The sequence below is a fragment of the Aythya ferina genome (genome assembly GCF_964211825.1).
Source record: "Aythya ferina genome assembly, chromosome: 4".
NCBI lineage: Eukaryota > Metazoa > Chordata > Aves > Anseriformes > Anatidae > Aythya > Aythya ferina.
The window spans coordinates 41,345,603-41,369,855 of record NC_140300.1 but is presented as its reverse complement, the minus strand read 5'-3'; the positions used below and the strand labels follow the sequence as shown (position 1 = coordinate 41,369,855).

At 39.0% G+C, this 24,253-nt stretch overlaps 1 protein-coding gene and 1 long non-coding RNA gene across 12 annotated transcripts in view; both read left to right on the top strand.

The window, feature by feature from the left end:
• Nucleotides 1-24,253, top strand: part of INPP4B (inositol polyphosphate-4-phosphatase type II B) — a 303,375-nt gene that overhangs the window by 7,348 nt on the left and 271,774 nt on the right. Inside the window, exon 1 of one of the 11 annotated variants that reach the window (XM_084516568.1) lies at nt 17,555-17,701. The exons of the other annotated variants lie outside the window; for them this stretch is intronic. The gene's annotated coding sequence lies outside the window, so the exon portion shown is untranslated. Of the gene's footprint in view, nt 1-17,554; nt 17,702-24,253 lie in introns of those variants that run through there. 11 annotated transcript variants of the gene reach the window in all.
• On the top strand, nt 1,448-4,445 carry LOC311435500. The gene is made up of 2 exons (XR_014692176.1): nt 1,448-1,497; nt 4,239-4,445. It is a non-coding gene; the product is annotated as an uncharacterized lncRNA (long non-coding RNA).

Here is a 24,253-nt window from a genome sequence, read left to right as displayed (position 1 = left end):
ACTGAATGCTGTTTGCTTCACACGTTCTGATAATTACACGAATATTAAAATACTAGTCACAAGGTTAATATGAGCAGAAATTAGTCCTGTGAGATTTTTACAGCCCTGATGGCATTAGTAGGGGCATGGGGCAGTGTTACTACTTTAGAGTCCCTGTTCTTGCTTGTTTGTATTTTTTTTCTTCATTTTTTCCCCCCTTCATATTTTCCTCTGCTTTCTGACAGGGTTTCTACAGTGCTGAAGATTGAGCCTTATTTTAAAAATCAAGCTTTTCTTTTGCTGGTTATTTTGGTCTTCCTAAGTCTTAGAATTCCAGTTCTTCATGGGTTCTTCCAACCTTATGAGTGCTGCTGATCTCTTTTGCCCTGGCCTCTCTGCAGAGCCATATCCATGAGGCTGCCTTAGGTTTCAGACCAGAGAATTTTGCCTTCCTAGGGGTAAGGGATATTGTTCCAAGTGGGTATATCCAGGTGCCTCCTGCAGATCCTCTTTTATGGCCATCACTTTCTGGACAGAGGAGGCTGAGAAGGTAACAGGCAGGCAGGCAACTGTTGCAGGCGGAATAACTGTTTGAATAGGCCTAGGCCTGTATTCTGTAAGGGGTTTGACAAAACGTAGTGGGATTGATATGTCTGGTGAATTATTTAGCTTGTTACAGATAGATAGTTTTAGCGTAGGACTTGTGCAGAGAAATATGAAAACAACACCTTTTGGATTTGTGTAAAAGATAACTTGCAAAGAGGAAGGTGGGCAATTACTCCCAGCACTGAAATCTCTTCACAATTTATGGTAACTTCAATTAGTGTTCCTTAACTTCTGGGCAGTTAGCTATATTTTTCCTCCTAAGTAATTTATATTTTCACAAGCTTTGCAGTATGCCACATGTTCTGTGATTGATGAAAATTTTGGGGAATGACTACTTTGGTTCGAATAACTACCTATTAATTATTCTTTTGTGTTATGTTAATATTTTCTTGTTACTGGTGATGAATGACACTTGTTATTCATCACGCTTTTGAGAAAGGATACCTTTTCGTAAAATCACCTGGATTGATATAAATCACATTCAATGAGGCCCTCTTCCTTGGCTTTTAAAAAGAACTTGAAAATTCAAAACACAAAAATGGGGTGAGGGAGGGAGCAGGGCTGGAGCTTCATCAGGGAGAGCTGGTTGCCCTGGCCTCAGCAAGCCCATGGTTTTGCTTACTGCTTGTCTAGGCTTATGAGCCCTCCCCAGCTTCTTGATTTCACTTACAGACCTGTCAGTCTCTCTCCAGTTTCGTCCCAGTTTCTATGTCTCGTCCTTCAGGAGCAGTCACAGTTGACTTTGCTGTTCCAGCCCTGAAGGACTTTTTCTCTTAAGGGATGCCTAATTCTTCCTCAACTTTGCCAGATAAGGATCTGGTCAGTTAGCTTATCAGGCTCTTCTGGAGTTGGTAGTTGATCTGTTATAGAGAACCTAATGCGACCCTGAAAAGGCTGGCTGGATTGCGCAAGGTTTGTACATGGACTTTAGCTCATAAATGTCTTTGTGGTGATAGAGGACTAATTAGAAAGACTTATTTGTCTTGATACAAAATCCAAGGTGGCAATATGTAAAAGGAGCTGAGGTTTGAATTTTGGTTTCTTGCTGTTTGTAAGCCTATGTTGAATGCTTGCAAGCTGAATGTTAAGAAGAGGAAAAAGTATAAATGAATGATGGAGGATTCTTTATATTTTTCCCCATAATGTATAAAGGTACATTCAGATAATTTGTCCAGTTCCATTGCAGATCAATTCAGGAGGAGTTTTTTTTTCCATTTCTTCTATCATCATAAATTAACTGAAGACAGGTGGAATCTCGAACAGCAAACAAGATTCATACAATGCATTGTGCAATAAAAAATGCTGTTAGGAGACAGGATGCATTGCATTTCTTCCAAGTCTTGTGTACCTTTTTGGCAAGGTATAGCAAGATAACATACTGACAAGTGAAGTGGGCATATTGCGCTGCACATGGTATGTTTATTAATTTGTTTCAGGAGGGATTGAATAGAACAAATTGTGTTCCCTTACTCTGTAGATTTTTCAAGTTTATAGTGATAACTTCACACTTTATCATTCTTACACCTTTCAGCAATGAGTTTTCAAATGCTAGATGTCAATGTCTGCAGAGGTACAGCTTAAAAATGTAGAGCAATTTCTGCTTCCACAGTGTTCAACATTCAAGTTCTACAGAACTTGCCCTCCTCCTGAATCTGGAAGAGATGGGGCAGGGGACGTTTTTTTAATTTACAGCAGTTTCAAGTCTGTAGCTGCAGGGGAGGATAATATTGATTTCCATAGATAGGGATCCTAATAGGCTTTTTGCCTCAGCCTAACAAACTAAGCCTCTTCCTCCTGTTGGTCCGTGAGTTTGCCCTGCAGGTTCATTTGGATTGTTTTTAGTTTTGAAGAAGGCTCTATTTAATGAGAATTCAAAAGACAACACAAGCTAAAGGTGCTTACTCAACATAGTATGTGTCAAGCATGGTAAACAGGATGCTATTTATCAAGTTCATTTCTCTGACAGGCTGAATTAGTACTCCGTTACTATGTGCCATGGCATTAGAAATGAAAACTGTGTTTTCTTGGATTTTTTTCTGCTCACTGTATATCTTGTTTCTATGAAATTTTACCCTATGCTGCGACCTCAGAGAAAACTTGTTCTAAGTATGGTAGTAAAGTCCAATTGCTGTGTCTGACTGGGGAGCAGAACTACTTAACAGCGTTTTTCTCCTGAACTTTTCATATATACAAAACAAAAACACTTTAATTTTTATTGATTTGCTTAATTCTATTAGCTGTACACCTGCCAATATGAATTTCTTGCTTGCTGCAAGAACATGAGTTTGGCAAATAGAGTGAAATCTCTTAATAAGAGGCCTTAAGAAGACCAGCTTTTCTTGTAATTATAAGGGGTAGATGTACAATGGAAAATTAAGAGAGAAACTCTTGTGGCAAATAAGCTTTTATTGTATTTTGACAGTTTTTCATGTACCATCAGGTTTTTGTATTGTTTAGTTATTCATAATCTGTGATCTTGGCACATTACAGCAATGCTAGTAGGATGCACGGTACTTAAGGTGCTTATTTCTGTTAAGAAAATGACTCAGAAACATGAAAATAGGTATAAATGTCTACGAGCTAAATGTGACTTGGTATCTTGTGTATTTACTGCTGTGCAAATGGAGCATTAAGCAGAGCGCATCAACCCGCTGGTATTGTGCAGCGTTTCTATTGCAGCAGTAACAGCGCAACTTTGCCTGGGTTTTGTTTGTGTCGTGTACATGTATACAGTTAAAGGCAAGTAGGAACTGAGTTTTATAGGATGAAATGATTTTCTCTGCTGTAGCGACGTAGTTGGAGTAAGTCTTTTTAATGAGTTGGTCGAGTTTACACCTTGGATGAAAACAGAATTTGTTAAACAGAATAGGAGCTGCTCTATTAGATGTTGAGCATAAGGTTTCCTCTTCAAGTAGTTAAAAAACCAAAACCAAAGAGCAAACCTTTCTGATTGATGAGAATTATTATACATTTTCTCATTAATAATCAGGAAGTTGCTGTCTGTCATGGTACCATCCGTGTGGCTTCTGTAGGATGGCCGCATGATGTAGCCTCACTGTGTTAGCTGGAAACGGCACTGTTGGCTCAGTGGGGGAAGCTGATTATCAAGCCAACTTCCCTGCAGTCCTGCACAGCAGCTCGTTCCACAAGAGCAGTGTGATCGACCTCATCAGGCAGCGACCCAGTGATTAAACCTTGGAGTAAAGGCAAAGGGTGTAAATGATGAAGCAACACCTGGTTTAAAAAAATACATTGAAATAACCACTCTAAATCTAGACCTGCTATTGAGAAATACTGCTTAATTTCATCTGTAGTTTCTATAAAAGCACAGATGCTAAACCTGTGTTAATTTAGTTTTCATTTGGGGAATCTACATGAAATGTTTTTCCAGATGAATCATATCTAATGATTATTTAGCCACTGAGTTGAAAATAGAAGTACATAATTTTACTTTGTTGCATTTCTAGGCTTTTTTTTTGTTTTTGTTTTTGGCTTTCCTGCTGCTGGTGTTAGATATCTTTTTAGGTTTTGGTCCTAGAAAAATTTTGTTTAAGTTGGTTATTGTAGTCTTATCCTTCCAGCAATTGATAGTTTCCAAGTAATAAAAACAAAAACGGTGTCTGCTATTTTTATGGAAGTTTTTTGGTTTTCAGTACCTCAGGTGCTGATGGTCTGCTGGAAGCTTGGAAAATACGAGGACAGTCTACACTAGGTGGCAGTGCAAAATACGAAGAAGCCTCCAGTCATTTGGATTCGTAACAAACCCAGCAGAAGCTACCCCTCGCGTGGCTCGTTTTGGAGCTCTGCATGGTTTTGCTGCGTGTACTCTTGTAAAATATAAAGTCACTTATTTTTCACTATCTAAATTTGTCTTGAGTTGACTTTGTTCAGCTAAGAAAATATATTTATGCAGCTACTGTAAGCTCACTGACATATTGTAAATGAGTTTAATCTTTGGTAACTTGCTTGTGCGTTATTTATTGCTTAGGCATACCAGGTGTATAATTTGAAAGTGTTGAGTATTTTAAAACTAGGACAAAAGCATCAACTGATGAGACTGTTCAATAGAAGAGACTTCATTTTGATATTTGGTACCTCTGTTAGGGCTATTTATCATTTACATAGGTCTAGTAAGGATATGATTTTTTATTTATTATTTTTTCATAAAATCAATTGAATTCTCCATAACCTCCAGGGTAAATTACTGATGGCTAATTGCAGGTACTATTACAGTTTATTGTCTATGCTGTACAGAAAGTATCTGCACATGTGTGAGATTACATACACAAAACCAGTCACTGTGATGTCAATCATCTTTAAAGGGTATGATGTATTTAACTCAAAAAGCCCAAATGTATCTTAATGTTAATCAAGCATTAAAGGGGATTTTCAGTGAGAATTGGGGTTAGGACTGATGCTTGGGAGCAAAATGCATCCTTTGTTGGTGTACCGTAGAGTGCTTCCCAAGTTTCTTTTAGCAGTGTCTGATAAATTCGGATCAAGGTGGAGAAAAGAACGTTTACAAGAAACTTTTAAGTCAGTTTTTGTACTGTCAAGATGTGATAGCCTAGCGATAACATTTCCCCACTGAAGCATAAGAAGCAAGGGGGATCAGAGGACCCAACCTGTAAAGGTTCTATGCAACTGCTCGACTGCTTTGTTACATATTTGCAAGTAAAATTAGAAAGCAGTCTGATGTAACACCATGAAAGCTTTACATTTTAATAAATTGGATTTTCTTTCTCTGGCAAAAAAGAGAAGCCTAGTCACAATAGTGTCTTTGGAACTGCGTACTGGAAAAAGAGAAGCTGTCCATGTGCTGGGATTATTCAGTATACTCCGGCTGTCAAAATATACATGTAAACATATGTAGCACTTTGCACTAAAATTAATCAGTAACTGATGTGGTGGCAAATTAGGCAGACGGTAAATATAATTCATGAGATGCTGAATACGTTTGAGGAAGTACTATTGGAAGTTGGGATTTAGAGAAATAGTGCCTCCTTTTAAGTAGAAGATACAAAAACACTTTAAAATAGCAACGCTTCCCTTTTCTTGCTTTTCTGCTGCTACTATAATGCTTTTCATGGAAGAAAACATAGGTACCGCCAGTACCCGTATTGTCAGTATTTTGTAGATGATGTGCAAGATTCACCAGCAGAAAAAGCAGATGTTCCACTAACCCCGTGCTTGGAGACATACTGCATATGTGTATATGGGTCTGAGTGACACAGGGACTAGTGCCCCCAAACCTTTAGGTAGTCTGTTTAAAATTCGACTTTAATGTGTATCATTCATGCCTTGTGGTGAAGGAAACTTTGTGTAAGGTCTCCTTGGCAGCTTGGAGTCTTACTTGTCGTGTGAACTCCAAGTGTAAGCATAGGTACCAAACCTCAGTTGTGATCAGTTTGGCTCAGCAAACAGATGTTTTTTTTAATTGGTTGGTTTTCATCAACATTCTTAAGGGAATGGCAAGCTGTGGCAAACTTGCACAAATGAAAAAGCATGCTAAACATCAGGGTATTCAAAATAATAATAAAAAAAAGTTGTGGGTGCTCATATTGATGTGAGTAGGAGTTTTCTGACAATTTGCAGCTGAAGACTGGCCTAAAGAAGCATGGGAACCTGACAAAAGCATTCTGTGAAGTTATCAACTGACTCACAGGGTGAAAGGAATACAGACGCCGAAGCAAGATTAAATGGCAGTCTTTGAAATTTATTTTAAACCTCCATAAAAAGTATTCCAGAAATAACCTGTCTGATGCTGTGTCCAATGCTCTCACCTCCAACCGTGATCATGGGAAACTGAAATCCCTTTGTCCCTTTTGCTATAAAGACTGAGGAGGCTTGATCTGTGCAGGTGTGACGGTCTCAGTCCTGGTTGCTTTTTTTCTGGTGTGTGTAATGTAACTTTTAAAAATATATTTTATCCTGAAAGTCTGTCACCAGGATTGCAGGTATATTTTTTCTGGGCTAGCACTGGGCTATAGTTTGAGGTCCACCTATTTATTCTCAAAAATGTTGCTCCTGAGAACGAGCTTCATGGCTGCCGAAGTGCTGTAGATGCTACCACGTGTGTCCTGCCCATTAGTGCTGTGTGATCAAAAATGCATCAGGCTGCCAAAGTACCTCTTCATGTTTATCCTTTTTGCTAAAGTGATGTTACAAGGGAGGTAGATTTTTTATTTTTTTTATTTTTTCCCACTTTTTGTCTGCGTGTAGCTGTAGATATACCTTCCTTCTCTGTTACCTGTGGTCATTAGTGCAAAGTGGAGGAAATACTAATCCTGCAAACGAGGGGCCAAGTCCCAGATTAATGTAAGCAAGCAGAGGCTCAGGAGCTCCTGGGAACAAGTCCCTTCTCTCCTGAGGAGAGGGGAAGAAGGGAAGCCAACCCACCTCAAGTCGTGCACCTGTGCTTCTAGTACAGCCAAGCCTTGCACAGCTCTTGCAGGTGGTAGCATTTGTCAGCTATTTCATTTAAACAGATCTGAGGGTTGTTAAGGAACATGTTACAACTGTTTCCATGTTACTAGGAGAGGATACATTTATAATAATTATTTAAAATACCTAATTCAGCATGTGCTCAACTTCTTGAGCAGATTGTCCTAGAGTTATCTATGAATATTTATTAAGATTTATATCAACAAGTGAACACAAAACAATTGTGCTCTTTTTTCAAAGATAAAATTATGGTTATTCACTTCCAGTTTGCTGAAATAACCTTACCAGTCAATTTTGGTACATTGCAGTGGAATGACATACTTGAGCGTTTTGCCTGAAGCAGTGATCTACTTTTTTTCTCCTCTATCTGATCTACTTCATCAAAAAAACAAAGTGCAGGTAAAGTGGGATTTTACTTGAGGTTTGTGGCTACATCTTTTTGTTGATAATAATAATAAAAAGCATAGCTCTGTCCTCATGAACTACTCCAGTTCAGGGGAAAAGAAAAAACAACAACAACAAAAACATATGTGACTTTGGACTATTTTATTTCAAGTACTATTTTATTTAAAATAGTGGTGAAGATCTAGCCCACGCCTGTGGGAATTTGTGTTCCTGTCAGATACCTTTTCAGTTCAGAAAAACATCAGCTTTGAGGGTCTGTTTTTGTGCTCTGAAAGAGCAATGTCTCCCACTATAGTTTGAAGGTTAAGGCAGAAATATTTTATTAAAATCCAATTACGAAGTGCAAGAATACTGAAAATATAGCAGAAGATGTATTTTTGGGCAATTTTAAAAGACAATACCAGCCAGTCAGTTATGACCCTAGTTTTTCATTTCTGTATTTGGAGCAGCGTTTCAGCTTTACATCCAGATGATTTGTTGATTCTGCTGTGGGAAATAATTCAAAAGAGCCTTTGTTGTACAGTCAGCAATGTCCCCACATCTCTCACCTCCCCGAAGTGATGGGAGCCTGTTCTGACCTCGTTTGCAGTGCTGCAAGTTCACTGAAGCTTGTGGAAGCACCCTGAGATCTTGGCCTTCGGATTTGTTTTCCAAAACAGTTTTCAGTGTCTTAGGTTAGTTAAAAAAAAAAATAAATATTAGTAATGACACCCGTTCGGTGTTGATTCTGGGAATGCACAGAAGGGATAGGATAGTCAGAGGGAGATGGAAGTGCTGGTCCCTTGGGAGCAAGCATGGGATCCCATCTTGAAAACCCTCTTTGGGCTGAGGCTCAGACTCGCGTGTAGGTCAGACATACTGACACCTTGACAGGCGAGGTAAGATGCCCCTCTGTGGGAGTGATAGTGAGGAACTGGAGGAGAGCTTGTGTCTGCAGAGCAGGGAACCTCTGGGGAGCTGTAAAAAGGTTGGTTAGTCCCTATGTGTGTTGAGAGAACTTCAGTGCGTCCCAGGGGAGGACGAGCTGGCTGCCTCCTAATGTTTGCTTGTGAGACCAATTCCCTGGGTGAGGAGGGAATGTGACAGGGTGTGTTTGGGTCGTGGAGTGTCTTAGGAGTCTGGTTTGGATTTGTGAGGATCTGGCAAAAAAACATTTTTGATTTTCTTTTACTGTTTACATTAGCGACAATAATATTCCCTATTCTTTGTGTTTTGCATTGTTCATACAATGTGAAACATAGAAGTCAGGCTTTCTTATCTGTTGGCTTCTTTTGCCTGCCCAGGGCAGTGTTCTGGCTTCGTAAGGTCTCTAATGCCTCCTTCCTGGACATCTAACAGGAAGCTTTCAGATCAGGACTTGCCTTTGAAACTGTTCTGCAGTGGCAGTCCTGGTGGCTATCTGGGAGATGAAAAGATTCGAGTTGGTTCTAATTTGTTCATAATAACTCGTTTGTTTCAAGTCTGAAGGAAGATGCAGTGTAAGTTGTATTTAGAACTACTGTCGGTCAAGTGGACCTTGGGCTAATTTGAAATCTATTCCTGTGTATTGTTCAGCTCAGATTTTATTTATTCTTTTTAATGAAAGGTGCACATGGTTATTTTTGGAATTTAATAAGAACTATTCAGTATGCCTGTGTTCATTAGTGAAGGAAGCTGTGGTATGTCACAGACTTTGAGTTAACTTGTTCTCTTAATGCAGTCAGTGATACTGGTTTTTGCTGTTTTTTTCACACATGGTTATCTTTCAGCTTTTTCTGTTTCTGTTCAAGTAATGCTGTCTCCATTCTATCCCAGTGAAGAATATTCATAGCTTTCAGACCTAGTTGTCATCATGCCCAAGCTGCTTACAGGACCAGACAGCGTAAGCCAGGACCTGGAGCTGAGGTGGGAGTTGAGTGCAACTTGCCCTGCTCTTCGTGGTAGGATTGCCTGCATCTGACAGTTGATAGAATCAAACCAGTAAAACAAAATTCAGATCTTGTAGTATCTACAGGTAGGAAGTGTCTGTATACAAGTGTATGTCATGGACTGCAGTGGACCAGGTAAATACAGTATAAATAAATTTAAACTATATGCTTGAAATGAAGGCTCTGTAATCCATTGACCTAAATATGATCATACGAGAGGGGGATAGGAAGTGCAAGTACCTGACAGAGACAGACAGACAGATAATGCTTTATTTGCTATGCCACACACAAAAAAATAAATGCCTTAAAAGAATTACCAGGCAAGGAGGAGATAATTAAACCATCAAACACAGGGAATTTCATGGCCATTGTGGGTAAACAACTCTGGCTGCTCCAGGCAAGGGACCAACTTAATTAAAAAAAATAAAAAAAATAAAAAAAATCTAATTTAGTCAACCCTTTTCTCAATGAAATATGTTGGAAAACCATTAGTCTTTCTACAGAGATTAACACTTTGCCTACAAGTGCAACAGAGTTTAGAAAGGGAATGTTCTGGACGTTCTTTGGCATTACTTTAAAAATGTATAAATGGTATGTTACTCAAAAGTTATTTTTTATCTTAACTAGCTGATGCTTTGTTCCTTTTTTCATCATAAAATATTTAATTTACTTGTCCTTTTCTTAATAAGGAGAAAGCGGAGATCTATAGCCAGGGCTGTGTTCTCTTTTTGACTCTGGAGAGAGCAGTCTCGTTTACTGGAAGATAAATAACTTATGATGTGTCTACTAGTACTTACTAGGTAGTCCATAGGTGAAAAACTACCTTTTCTCTCAGTTGCTCTTGATGATATATGGGTAATTAAACTTTGTTTTTCTCAGTTCTACCAGTAAGTCTAATAGAATAAATTTTTCTTGAAGAAAAAAGCCTTATCTCATTTATGGATAATGATAGATGTAATGAAATAGGGATTGTTAGAAAATATGCTTAGGTATCTAAAAATGAAGGGGGGGGTGGGGCTCAAAACTCTTCTGTATTAATTTATTTATCTTGTTACAGCAGCCAGTGGAGCATGTGTTTGTTTATATACTGCTCCTGGGGTTTTAAATGCAGGAAAGGAGATCAGGGAGGAGAGGCAGGGGGGATTTTGAAGCTCTGTATGCAGAGCGTAGTCTCAGTAGGTATGAGTCCAGGTCCAGGGCTGTTTAACACTGAAAACATTCAAAGAAATTCACAGATTGTTAAAAACCTATTTTTTTGGAGGGGTGGCCTCTGGGTAATGTCTGAGTGAGCTGGAGCAGTACATCATCTCGTGCAATCAAACGGTTCGCACTGGGTTACCCAATTCATGATGGTGTGGATGCTGCCTTGGCTGCGAGCCTTGCCCTGTCAGTTATTGCGCTGCCACTCGAACGTATTCATTAGCCCGTGAGAAGCCTGTGCAGAGGGCAATGCCTGGATAGTCCAGGGAAACCCTCAGCTGCTTGAGTAAAGATGAGTGTTGGTGCAAGTTTGTGAGGCTGGGCTGGAACTAGGGCTGCTAAATCTAAAACTTGAAAATCACCATTAACCTAAATTCAGAATGAATCAATGTAATACTTTAAGCCTTCATTCTGAAATATTTCTACTTGTGCTTGGCTTCCTAATTTGTTACTGAACGTATGATGTGATATTTGCAAATAGTAGCATTACTTTAAAAATTGCTGTTACTGCTATATTTAGATGCATTAGTCACTGACTTTTACTATAGTTGGGAAGAAGTTAGAGCTGAGCTGTCCAGGCTCATATGGAGTGCTCATGTATAATGAATGTATTTAAAGGGCACATGGGCAGCAAGGGAGAAAACGCAGGCATGCCACAGCTACCTGTGAAACCAAAAGGAAGAAATCAATGTTCCCATGAGAAACACCTGCTGCTTACAATAAATTAACAGTATGTAATGAGTTTTCCTGTTTTGTCTGGTTGCACTACTGCCTTGTGCCTCTGACATGATATTTTAAATGCTTTGAATTGGACTGTGTGCAGGTGTTTATCTTTGAGCTCAGTGGGGCAGTGATTTTTGATAACAGCAGCTAGGTTCAGCTTCCATCTCATGTTATTACGAGGAAGTTATTCAATCCATTTTTTATTTTTGCAAGTAATTTTACAATATTACTTTCAGTTGGGAATTTAGCACTTAAAATGTGAATATTCTTAATGTTAAGAGTAATATTAAGGGCTGTTAATATTTAATTCAGTGTAATAAGAAATAATGTATGATCATTTTTGCAAATGAGGTAGGTAAGAAATCTCTCATAATGCCATAATTTTGATGCTTATTGATTGCTCCCTGCTTAATGGGTAGAGCATGATGTCTTCCTTTTTAAGTGTCTGCCAGAAGTTAGATTACATTGGAACTAAATAAACACTAAATCACACTGAATTCAGATTGAGACCCATATTTGTTGATTTTTAAATTACCTTAATCCTGAGAAAATTGAAAGTTGTCATCTGTGTCAGTGCTACAGCGAGCTCTGGACTGGCACGGTTCTTAATTCTGCACTGGTCTGTCCCTGGCACTTGATATTTTACAGCTTTGTACCTCACTTGTAGAAGTAGGACATGAGGTGACAGTCATCTTGTTCAATGTATGTTCCTAAGAGTGTCACCCTGCAGAGCAGTTTGCTGGTCATAGTTGGTGACCAAACTAGAACAGAAGGTTCAGATCAGACCAAGAAATTGACCCTGATTAAGGTCTTCAGTTTAAAATCTTTATCCTTATTAAGAACAGAACAGATTGGTGGTTTTCAGACCAAGTCTTGCTGTTATTGTTTAAATATCTGTGTTTAAAAAAGATTTCTGGCAAGGTTTCGTGTACCCTTACTGAGGTGCAGGGGCTCTCCTATTTGTGCTCTGAGCTTCTTACCCATCCAGTTTGCTATTTAGCTCAGACAAAACACAGCATCACTAAGAAATACTTAATGATGTGATTAGAACTATGTATTACTATATCATGAAATCATATGTTCAGCTTTGCTCACCTGCACTTCTTTCTTTGTTTCTTTAAAAGTGGTGTTTTTTGTTGTAATGTTGCTCTTCACATTATTGTAATGTTGTTCTTCACACTAAATACAGGAAGGTCAATTATTTTCCTTTCAACACAGAAATATAGGGTTTCTGTCTGGAAAACATTTGGTGGAATAAGTAAAACCTTGCTTTAGATACAACCTTTTAGAGAGTTTCTGTCTTCATATGGAAGAAAATGCCATGTTTACCTGGGAAAGTTTTGGGAATAGGGTGGATAGAGGCACCGCTCTAGAGAAATCTTTTATCAGGAATGATGGAAATCTGGCCTCATAGAAAGGAAGATTAGATAGTGCTATAACGAGACCCAGAGATAATTGAATTTACAGTTAAGTATGAAGGATCAGGAATGAGAGTTGTTACTAAGGATGACAAGAGTGGGCACTGACAGCTTAGAAAGCTGAAGGTTAAGTGACAGTCCCCTTACTCTGAGGAAGAATTCCCTTCCTGCCGAGGACAAACTGAGATAGTCCCTTCCTGTTGAGGAAGGATTCTGTGATTCTGTTGTCTTCTTTTTACCTTCCTCAGTTTTTGAGCTTGTTTTTCTGACAAATCCTATAAATTCAGTCATGAGAAAAGGTAGCCTAAAATTTGAAGTGTAGTTGTGCGTGCTGTTTGAGGAAATCGGATGAAAAGTAACAAAGTTTATCTAAACAGTCTCATCATATGTCTTTGTCTCCTGTTTTGAAGGCGGTGATGATTAAAAAATAAAAAAAATTGATAGCAGAAATCTTTCGGCAGTTTGAGAAACTTTGAGACCAGAAAAATGAGAAATGACAGGAATGCTGGGGGAGCAATTGAAAAGATGACATTTCTGTATTTCTCCTAGTCCCTTTGGTTTTCCTTATAACACCAAGGTTCAGTTTACTTCAGGGCAAGGCAGATAGCTGCTATCTTTTTTTTTTTTTTTTTTTTTTTTAATTTCCTTTTAAAAACATGAAGTCCAGATGTGCATGACCAAGCAAAAATAACTCCTCAACTGCATCTCAAAAGTAGTCTTTTTTTTTCACATTACCTTCATATGTATGTGTAGATGTGACATTCAAATAAATGTAAAACCAAACATTATAAAAATAAGTTTATAAATAGCATGCAGTTTATTTGGATAGTCCACAAATAAGTTGCCTCGTGACTATTAAAAACCATGGGCAAGCCATAATCTAAATGCCAGTTAAAAAAAATAAATAAATCCAGTTGCCTGTTTCCACTGGAAGAGAATGGGGAGTGATAGTAATTTTTCGATCCACCACAGGAATAAATAAAATTAATCATGTAACCTTAATCTATGAAACTAAGAGTGATCCCTTATCCTGCTGGAACGGGATGATTGATGAGAAGGCACTTGGACAGTAGGCATGTTTATTGGTATATCATTTGTTAGATGGAACGAATGCTTTGTTTTTTTAACAGATGAGAATTGGGTCATCAATAGGCCAACAGAAGACTTGGAAGTGTGTGCTGTAGACAGGCAAGAAATAAAAGGCTAATGGATAAAAGAAGTGGAGTGCTTTCAGGTTTTTCTTCCTTTATAGGCTTACAGTGCAACAAATCCAATGTCAGACTATTTTAAAATTCTTATTCTTAAATGCAGGTTGGTTGTCCTGTATCCACCTAGTGGATCCAGTTAATGGATACACTAATCCAGTGTCATGAAATGGATACAGTAATCCAGTGTAATGAAAATGTGCTAAAAAGTTCCTCATTTGTATGGTTAATTTTCTCCATCTCTTCTTACTAGGGAGACAAAAAGTAAGACAAAGGAGCAAGCAAAGCTTTCCCAGGTAGTATTGGGTTCCCTCATATGGACTAAGAGTGGTAAGAGTATTCAGTAATCGCCAAAGCAGTACAGAGTACAATACTGGTGGGAATCTGTGTGCTCCTGCCAACAGCCACTGGTGCTCTTCCCTTCCTGCACTTTAATTTCCAGCAAAGGAAGGGGGCAGAATTGGTTCGGTGGAACTTGGTCCCCTGATGACAGAAAAAGAGGCAAATGACAGCTTTCTGGGCCAATAGGCTAGGGGCCAAAAGTTACTGTTGTATTTTTTAACCACTTTTTACTGTGATTTTCTCGTTGTTTAGTTTTAATATGCAAATTACCAGTCAAGTCTATTAATTGTTTTATCAGCATCCATGGAAATGAAATTAAACGGGAGAAAATGCAGCTGTCAGTTGGAGCTGTGTTCAGATAATGACTGTAAAATCTGACCTCAAGCAAGGACTCTCTCCATTTCCTTTCCTGTGGGTAATAGATTTGATGGAAGCATTTTAGTATGATAACATTTCAGAATTTTGACATCTATTTAAATAGATATGGACTACATGCTTGGATCTGTACTTAGCCTTTCACTTAACCTGAAGACTTAGAAATGTAAACAAAACAGATGAACAAAGCATTCGGTGAAGTCATCTTGAATGATGCCTGTCATGTGGGAAAAATAGCAAACTGACTGCCGTAACTGTGGCAAACACTGGGAGACCTAGAGGAGACAACCTCAGCTATGGGCAGCTATGTTGCAGTATAACATGATTACTGTAAATACATATTAGTTGGCAAGCTATCATTTCAGTGTTTTTGCATTTTGAATGTTCTGGTTTAGATTAATTAGGCAGCAATGAATACTGCTGATGGGTCTTTGAATGTCTGAAATGTCCTAGAAGAGTTTTCCCCCATCTCTTTTGTATGGCAGCTGATGACACAACTGTCTTGGTGTGACGAGCCAGTCTGGCACTGCTGAAGCCAGAGCAGGGCTATTGAGAAACCTGAGAGATGTTTTGTCCTCAGGGCTCTTTTTCTGTTAACTAAGTAGATCTGAAGTACAGTGCTGGATTTGGAGAACGTGGAGGATGGGGCTGTTAAATTTCTCTGGGCTCAGTTGGGATTGTTCAAATTTATATTTGTTTTGTGCTGTTGCCTCACAGTCTCCGTGCTGCTTGGATTAGCTGTAAGGTACTTCGGGTAAATTGCTTCTGTTGTGCTCGGATTGGCTTCCAGCACCCCTCTCCCTGGTGTAAAGGGGGATTTAGGACCATTTTGTTGCTGAGAAGAGGGTTTGGTTTACTGCTTGCCAAGTTATAGCTTCTTTAAAGGAGTAGCCCTTATACTGTCGTTTCCATCCTTTATTTTGAGCTGTAGGTATGCAGAAGCCCTTTCTTTCTTGGCATGGTGATGACTCCATGAAAGCTCCTAGGCTGCTTGCATTGTGTATGTGTATTTTTGATCTCCTTACTGCTGAGAATACATAATACACAATTCAGTGTACTCCCCAGACTTTGCTTCAGCACTGAAAGAATACTTAACTCACAATTTGAGTTTTAATTATTTTGTGAAATGTAAGTGAAATGGTAGCTCACCTCAGCATGAGGTGCTCTACTGAGAATGTGAATTTAATTAAGAAATTTTCTCAAAGTTAACTTCAATTTTTCTGTAAACGAAAGCTTTTAATAAAATTTCTGACTGATTCTCCATAGTGGTTTTTATGTTCTCTATCAACAATACTTAGATCTAAGTTTTTCTATGGGAAAAAAAAAAAAATCAGCGAATTGCTCAGTTGTTGCTTTTTGCTCCTTTGTCCATTCAGCTCAGTGTGATTTGTGCTGGTAGCAGCAGTAGAATGGAAGGAGCAGGGAAATAAATTGCTGGTTCTGCATGTCTCCTGACCAAAGTGTTTGTTCGTTAGTTATTCCATTCTTCTTTTCCTTCCAGCCAGGGCAGTCTGTGCAGAAATGAATCTCTTCAAAGTGAGCGAATATACCATTTATAGTGCCATTTTCATCCAGGAAATGGAAAATTACTTTTTCTGGGGAAGGCAGGAGCGTTCAGACTCATTTCTAATGTCTTTGCAACTCTAAGAAAATAAATGCACCAAGCTGTCAAACCTGTACTTGCTGTCCAAGAACTCGGTGATTGTTCTCAGGCCCAGCGTGTAAAATCAGAAATTTGTCCATTTGAAAAGAAGTCCTGTGAGTAAGCAGAGGTCTTTTGTTTAAAAATTGATTAAGTATATAATCGACCTTCCTAATATATCAAATGTTTGCTCTGCAAATATGCTATGAATTGGCTGATTAAATTGTATTTCAGTCTTAACTTTCAGGTGCCCCCCCTGCCTCTTCCCAGTTAACCAAAATGTATACAGTGGAAATATGTGGTGTAAGAGAAGCAGACCTGGACTAGAAATTGCACAGCCATTGATTAGTCAAGCGATCACTCACTGAAAAGTAAAGCATTTGCAAGATCAGTAGTACCCATCTGTCTGTCTGCCAGGGCTTGTTTTATCTACCAAGGTGATGAGAAATACATGGAGAAATGGGAAATGTAGAGCCACCTTGTAAAGACTTCGGCTGAGGAATGGAAAGCACAACAGGATGGCAGCAGGCTGTAGTTAGCCATGTCTAGTCTGTAATCAGACTCGGTGGGGCAGATTAGGTGTTCTCATAGAGGGAACATGACTGGAGAAGATTGGCAGGACAAAACAACCTAGATACCGACGTGACTGGGCTTAGAAAATCAGTATGCCAACTGGACAGAGGAATGTGTTTTGTTCCTGAATGCTTTGATTAAATTTTAGGCTAAGTAAAACAAAACTGTCCTCTAGACATGGCACTGATTCCTTTCAGATTTTAGGCAATGGCTTATTTGCATACATTTATCTACTTGATTATGTGTTTTCGATTTGCTTAATGGTGGTGATCAGCTATGCTATTACAAGAATTAATCCCATCAGGAGTGGTCTTGCAAGTATGGAGAACCATAACCTTCAGGGATTACGATTCATCCGTGTTTAAAAGAACCATTCAGGCATTAAACCAAGTTTTATTACTGAACATCCCGAGATCCCTGCCCCCTGGCTTAGTACAGGGGGATATGAAACAGCAGTAGAGAGCAGGCAATGGACTCTGCTGTGTTGTGCCAAAGTGACTGGGGAAGTTGCTGCCTGGGTTTGTTGGGTTGTTGGTGTAGGGCAGCAGAGGCAAATGATCATCTGGCTCTTCAGCTGCTGCTGGCCTCAGCCAGGTGTTCTAGTTTGTGTTGGTAAGAGGGCTCATTTGTGTTGAATTGCAGATATTGTGCATCGGAATATCTTGATTTCTTACCCCAGCTTGTTGTGGGGGTGCCGCTGTCTGTAAGTAGGGAGGAGGTTTACCTAGGGGTGCTGATGCTCTTCCATGTTAGAGTGGTAGGACAGAGTGAGTGTGCATTATGTGCTTAGCAGAAAATAAGTTGTAGGGAAGAGGGAAAGAGAAGAAGTGATCTACTGAGCACTGGTTTCTTCAAGTCAGTGTTGTGGCATACTGAATTCAGGTAAGGTAGTTGGGTGTAATTGTTTTGCCTTTAAAAGTAATTCTTGTCTATTACGTAGTAAGTCTTGCTACTGTTTGCCTCGTTTCTGTGCTCAGGCTGGTCCTGAGTCATAAAAGGGAAGCCTTGAGAGGTATCCAAAAGCCATTTGGCCTTATGGAGTGGCCATGATTAGAATATAGGCTCTATGTCATGTAGCAGCCTAAAGAGGACTGTAGTAAATGCGTTGTCAGTATCAGGGAGGTTTCCTATAGAGTGAAAAATCTGATTTAGTTTAAGGTAACTATAAAAAGACTGTTAATAGTGTGAATGTTCATTCCTCATCAATACAAATCCTGTGAAAATAACTGTAGGTGTCCATTACCGCTGCTTGTTAGATTTGTTTGGTACACGCTTCTGGTTACACAATGCCTGGTGTCTTTGTGTTTTCCCTGTGCCTCTTTTTTCTCATTTTTTTTTTTTCCTTCATTCTTACTTCCCCACAAATCAAAAAGGCCCACAAAACAGAAGCCGTGGCCTTGTCTACATCTACAGAGGTCTGGGAAGGAGAGTGTTGTTTGGAGATCTTCACTTGAATCAGATTTTCTGAAATGAAGGGTTTTTCAAGCCTTTTAAGGCATATTTCATGAACTTCTGACCACCGCTGTCTTAGCTGTAACTGATTTTAAGTAGAGGAGACCACAACCTCATTAGTCAACATCACTATATTAATGTCATCTATAGAAGTGCAGAACTGTTTTGGCTCAGAGCTCTGGCATTGTAGCAGTAAGTGAAAAATATTATTTGTGATTATGGCAAAGGAAAGTAAGCATGCATTGGGGAACAAACGTTTATTTGCCCTTTGTGTTGTAACCAGGTGAGGGTAATGTGAAGAGTGCCATGCTTACAAAGCTATTTTTGCTGTGCTGCTCTTATGTAGTGTCTTACAGCTTCTTGTTCTGGTTTTGCCTTTTACTACTGTCTAGAGAAGCAAAGATGTGCAAACAGTAGGCGCTCAGCACCACTTACTTTAAGATGACCTGGCTGCTGTTGTTGTTTGAAGACCCTTTTAGTAGTTTTGAGGCATACCTGCTTAAGGGAATAATTCTATTGTGGGAGGTCAGATTTACTCCATTCACCTAATTGGGTGTTAGTTCAGCATCTACTGGTTACTGTTGGGAATTGCCAGTGTATTTTTCCAGGCTGTTAAAGGGCATCATCAGCTAACCTTAAAGGGGGTAGGGACCTATGTGTCTGCAATCCAGGCCGTGATAGTTGTCCTCTTTTTACTATATTCCCTTTTAAGTCATGTAGCAGAGTAAGTAATTAACAAGTTATGTCAATCTTTTTAATTGATTTATACTTCTTGTTGAAGATAACACAAGTCTGGAAACAGCGTAGGTGCAGCAGCGGAGAAAACATGGGTGGATTTTATTTTAGGAGGGTTGTCAAATTGTATATGTATTTGATTGGGGTTTATTTAAAATGAAACAAAAAAGAATCCAAAAGAAAACCCCATCCTCTCTTGGTCTCTTGTTTTTCCAGGTTTCCTTCTAATCTTATTCTTTCCCAGTTTGTCGAAAATTTGCAGGCTTTCTCCTAAATAAGCAAAATACCTAACAGTGTACTACAAGATGAATTATTCCGTGTTTCTAGTAACTTAAGATACATTAATGAATTAACTTGGACGTAACACTGTGTTCGCTTCCTACTCTAACAAGAACTCTTTCTGTGAAGTAGTTTGTTACCCTTCTAGTGATATTTATTTATGGCTTATGTTTTTTTTCTACTTTGAAGTGTATCATATTGCTGAAACTGTTAAAACTGTTTTGTACTGCCAAAGATCCAGTAATATCATCCAAGCTTTGTTACTTACTGATAATTCTTTTCTGTTGTGATTGAGTTTTATAGCCTGCATACTAGCGCTGAATAACAAAAGCCTGTGTTTCTTTCCAAATAAAATTTCACTTAATACTGTGCAGTGATAAATAGCTTTATTTATTTATTTATTTTTGAGTGTGTTCTTGGGGCACAGACATCAGTGGTGATATTTATTTCTGACATTGGAGTCCAACTGATGCAAGACTCAACGCTGGTTTTTACATCTCATAAAATACTAGGATGTTAAGACTCTTTATAGTCACATAGGAATATGTTGGTTTAGCCTGGTCTTGTAGTGGTTTTGTGATGAGTGGATATGTAATTGGACATCTGCTGCAAAGGAAATCTGGAGTTCTCTGTTCCTTGCTTTCTGATTCTCAAAACGTAGGATGTATGGATTTGTACTTACTGGATTTGCAAAAATAACCCCTCCATTCTCTCTATTTATTAATTTTTCCTAGGAGCTCTTTGGTAGTATGATGACAGCAGTGAGCTAATATCTCTTCTTACCTATTCTTTTATTTTGGGACTTGCTTGTCTTTTTCTTCTCTTCAACAGCAGAAGTTGGTGCCTTATTATTTCCTCCTCTTTGCTGAGGATATACCAATCTCTTATTCTCTGTAGGCTGTGGTAGAAAATGCTGTAATACATATTTAAAAAACTGCTGAAGTCATTAGGAAATGAAACACTTTACATGTAAATCTCATTAGCTTCTATACATCTACATTTCAGACTTAATCTCCTGGCGGAAGGACCATTTCTATTTGAGTAGTTTGGTCAGTGTTCTTAAAAATATATAAAATTGATTAAAAAAAAAAAAACAGGTTTGTAGGTTCCTATTGTGTCTGAAAAAATACAGACGCAATCAGGCATACTGAGAGATACCTGCTGTCTAATCCCTAGCTAAATCCAGAAGGATTTTTTCAGTCATTCATCTAGTACTACCCAGAAGTCCTATCAGTGAGTTGGTCTTTGAATCCCAGGTGGATTAATTTATATATCACGCGTTTATATATCCTGTTAATCCTTCGTATGATCAATACTACTTTAGGTTTTCAGTGGAACTTTATTTAACCCTTTGAATCCGTGCATGGAAGTTCTGTGCTGAGAACCACTTAACATGTCCTATACCTGCATCAGCGAACTACATTTAAGTACATAACAAATATGGATAGTGAATTGGTAGCAGCTTGAGCACAATGTCTGGGTGGAACTTTAGGCAACTTCCATCACTTCTTAATTTTTGTGAAATACAGGGTGCTGACTTGGTCTGCAAAGTAATCCCAAAGTTGCAGCTAGGTTTAAAAACAAAGGAGTTAATTGAATATTGAATAAAAAGGAATCAGTAAAGATAGTCACGGGCAGTAGTTTGCTTACCTCTGTATTAGAAAATATAGTCAGTATGTGGGCTAATCAAGCTGTATTGAAAATGATAAGATGCTTAAGAATGGCAAGAAGCAAGGTTGCTTGTAAGAAGTTTAATAAGCATATATACATTCAAGCAGATGTGGAAAGACGAACCAAGCTGTGGTTTCCTGTAAAAATTTGGAAGCCAAAGGTAAATTACTTACTGTAGGATTATTGTTTTAACTTCTTTCAAAATCTACTAGTAGACATGTCTGATTCTGTTACAGGTAAATTATTCAGGCTTTGTCAAGGTGAAATATCTGTGGCTTAGATCGTGCCTGACTTTAAATAACGGTGCAGGAAAAAGTGTGGTTGAGTAGGCAAGAAATGGGGTTAGGTCAAGAAATGCGGTAGGGTCAGACTTCTTTGAAGGAGTGGGTTGATGGCAGTGAAGTGCCCTAGGACAATTTACGGTGAACCCTTTCAGCAGGTGTGGTAGAAGCTGTGTTCCCTCTTCAGTTAGTAGTCAATACAGCATTTCTGTATTGCTGAGTGAAGTGGTGACTGAGTTTCATTTCAATTTTATAAGGGTAAGTGGCTTTTTTCCTGCTACACTTCAGAAGATGCAACTGTAATTTTGGTTTTATAGTTTTAACCTTCTGTGATACAGTCTGGACCCAGAGACCAGGCTCACTGTTTTAAATAGTCTGGCTTGAAGCTTTGTGATAAAGCAGTCTGATTATATTTGACTTTCCAGCATGAATATGAAGCTTGAACTGGGAAAATGATCAAGTAATAAAATGTCCATAAACTCTGACTTATGGACCACCAGATGTACTTTGGTACTGGATCCACATAGCATTTTGGTAGCGTAGCCATTTGCATCTTCTCTGATGCCAATTGCTGGTAAAACCAAATCTGTACTGTTACGGTTCTGTGCAACCACTTCCTTACTTGCTCTCCCCCATGTTTTTAACAAATCACACAGTAATAGAAAGAAGAAAACTGTACCAGCTGCTATTTTGTCTGTTCTCCCATTGCTGTAATGCAATAAAGGAAAAGATTTGAAGGGGAGATGCCACTTGTCCTTGTTTAACAGCATCTGACTTCTAAACTCTTAGTACTGAGGTTATGGGAGGGGCATGTAAAATGAAGGGAAACATTTGTACTGGGAATATGTGCAAGTAACTTTTGTTCTTCCTAATAAAAGAATGGAAGATTAAATATCTTCAGAAAATGCATGCTTATAAGATTTACCATTCTTCTCATAGAAGAAAACGTTATCATCTCATAAATAGTTCTTAGGAAATTAGTGTCCTGTCATAACTTTCTGTGCTTTAAGCAAAGGATCTTGCAGATAGTTTAATCTCAAAGAATTAAGTGTCACATGAACTGGTTAGAAATATGTCAAGTATACTCAACGATAGTGTCTACTTGCATTAACTTCTTCTGTTTCCTGCCATAAGAAACTGCAGCGTTTGGTCTTTGCAGCTTAATTGCTGCGTGTGCTTATTTCACATTCTCTTTTAGTAAATAGAGCTTGTTTTTCTCTCAATATGAACATCTCCGAGTGACAGAGATGGTGCTAGCTATTGTTTCTTATTCTAAATTACTTCTGACTTCGTTTCACATGTGGGGAGTATGGAAGTATAGATTTGTGGCTGCTGCTTTCACGCTTTGTCATGATTTTCTTTATCGTTGCTTCGGAAAAGTGACAAGCTACTATTTGAGACTCAGAGCTATCTTACCATGGTAGTACCCTTGCAGCTCTTTAAGTTAACTGTGTTGTTTTGCTGTGAATGTATAACAAAAATCTCTTGCACTTTTGAGTGACTAAACCCTGTTTCAAGCCTGAATGTGTTCTGGCTTTGGTTTCTAACAGGACACTAGTTTTTTCTGTTTCTAGACGAGTATGCTTACTAACTTTAAGAAGAGAATATTTAGGAAAATACAAGGTGGATTTATTTCTGTGAGATTTTCCTTTGTGCTTACGTTTAGAAGACCAGTCAGTGGAAATTCCATGTAACAGGAGGTGGTGAAGGTAATAATGTACTTCATCTTAATGGAGGAAAGGTGAAAGAAGCATCGAGTCTCTTCTCGAAGCCTGCTGTCATGGCTTAACCCTGCAGGCAGCTGAGCCCCACACAGCTGCTTGTTCACTCTCACTGGGTGGGAGAGAATCAGAAGGTAGAAGTGCCAGAACTCAGGGGTTGAGATCAAGACAGCTTACTAGGTAAAACAAAAGCTGTGCATGGAAGCAAAGCAAAGCAAGGAATCCTCTCGCCGCTTTCCATCGGCAGGAGGTGTTCAGCCACGTCCAGGCCAGCAGGATTCAACATCACACGTAACAGTTCCTTGGGAAGATAAATGCCTCCACTCCCAACATCCCCCTTCCTCTTCCCCTACCCCAGCTGCTGTTGCTGAGCACCACAAGGTGCAGGACATCCCTCTGGGCAGCCTGGGCCAGCTGTCCTGGCTGTATCCTCTCGCTGGCCAGGCAGCACGAGAGGCAGCAAAGTCCTTGGCTCTGTGTGAGCACTGCTCTGCAGCAGCTCAAACAGCTGTGGGTTATCACCCCTATTCTCATCAAAAATCCAAAGCACAGCATTGTGTGAGCCTGTGTAAAGAAAATTAACTCTGCCTCAGCCAAAACCATGACACCTGCTATCCTATTTTGTTTAATGCATTGCTTTGTCATGGGTTGACAAAAAGCATACAGGCTGGAGGTCTCGTAACTTTGATGTTTTGGAGGAGTGGGGAGATGAGGTTGCTTACATTTGCAAGTTTAGAGATGTGCTGGAGAAAGACTTGCATGGTACAGCCACGTCAATGTAACATGTGGTTAGTATATCAGTGGAAGCTCATGGCTCTAAAAAGGCAGAAGAGAAGTCCAGCTAATGGGGGATAATTAGGAGATGCATATTAGTGACCCTGCGGCAGTGGAGATTCCTTTTTTTTGGAAGGGTCGCCTGGGCTGGAGAAGATGCTCAGCTGTGTGGAGGTTCACTTGGCACTGAGCAGAGTTTTTGCAAGTCTTGGAGGAAAAGAACAGTGGGGTAGCAGGATAACCAAGTTGTTGATTACTCCAGAACTGGTCCTACAGAAAGAATTTGGCAATTTTGACCATTTAAAATGCATCTACTGAAGGAGAAGTCTTTCAAAAAAAGAGCTCAAATTGTAATACTTAGAGAAAGATCTTTCTGGTGTTGAGAGTCTGTGCTAATGCTATAGAAGAAGTTTGGACTGTGCAATACGATAGAGATTTGCATAATGCCCATGATGTTTTTTCTTTAAAGTCTACATTAAAAGAGTTAGGCAAACCAGGATAGCACAGCAAATAGTGGCGTA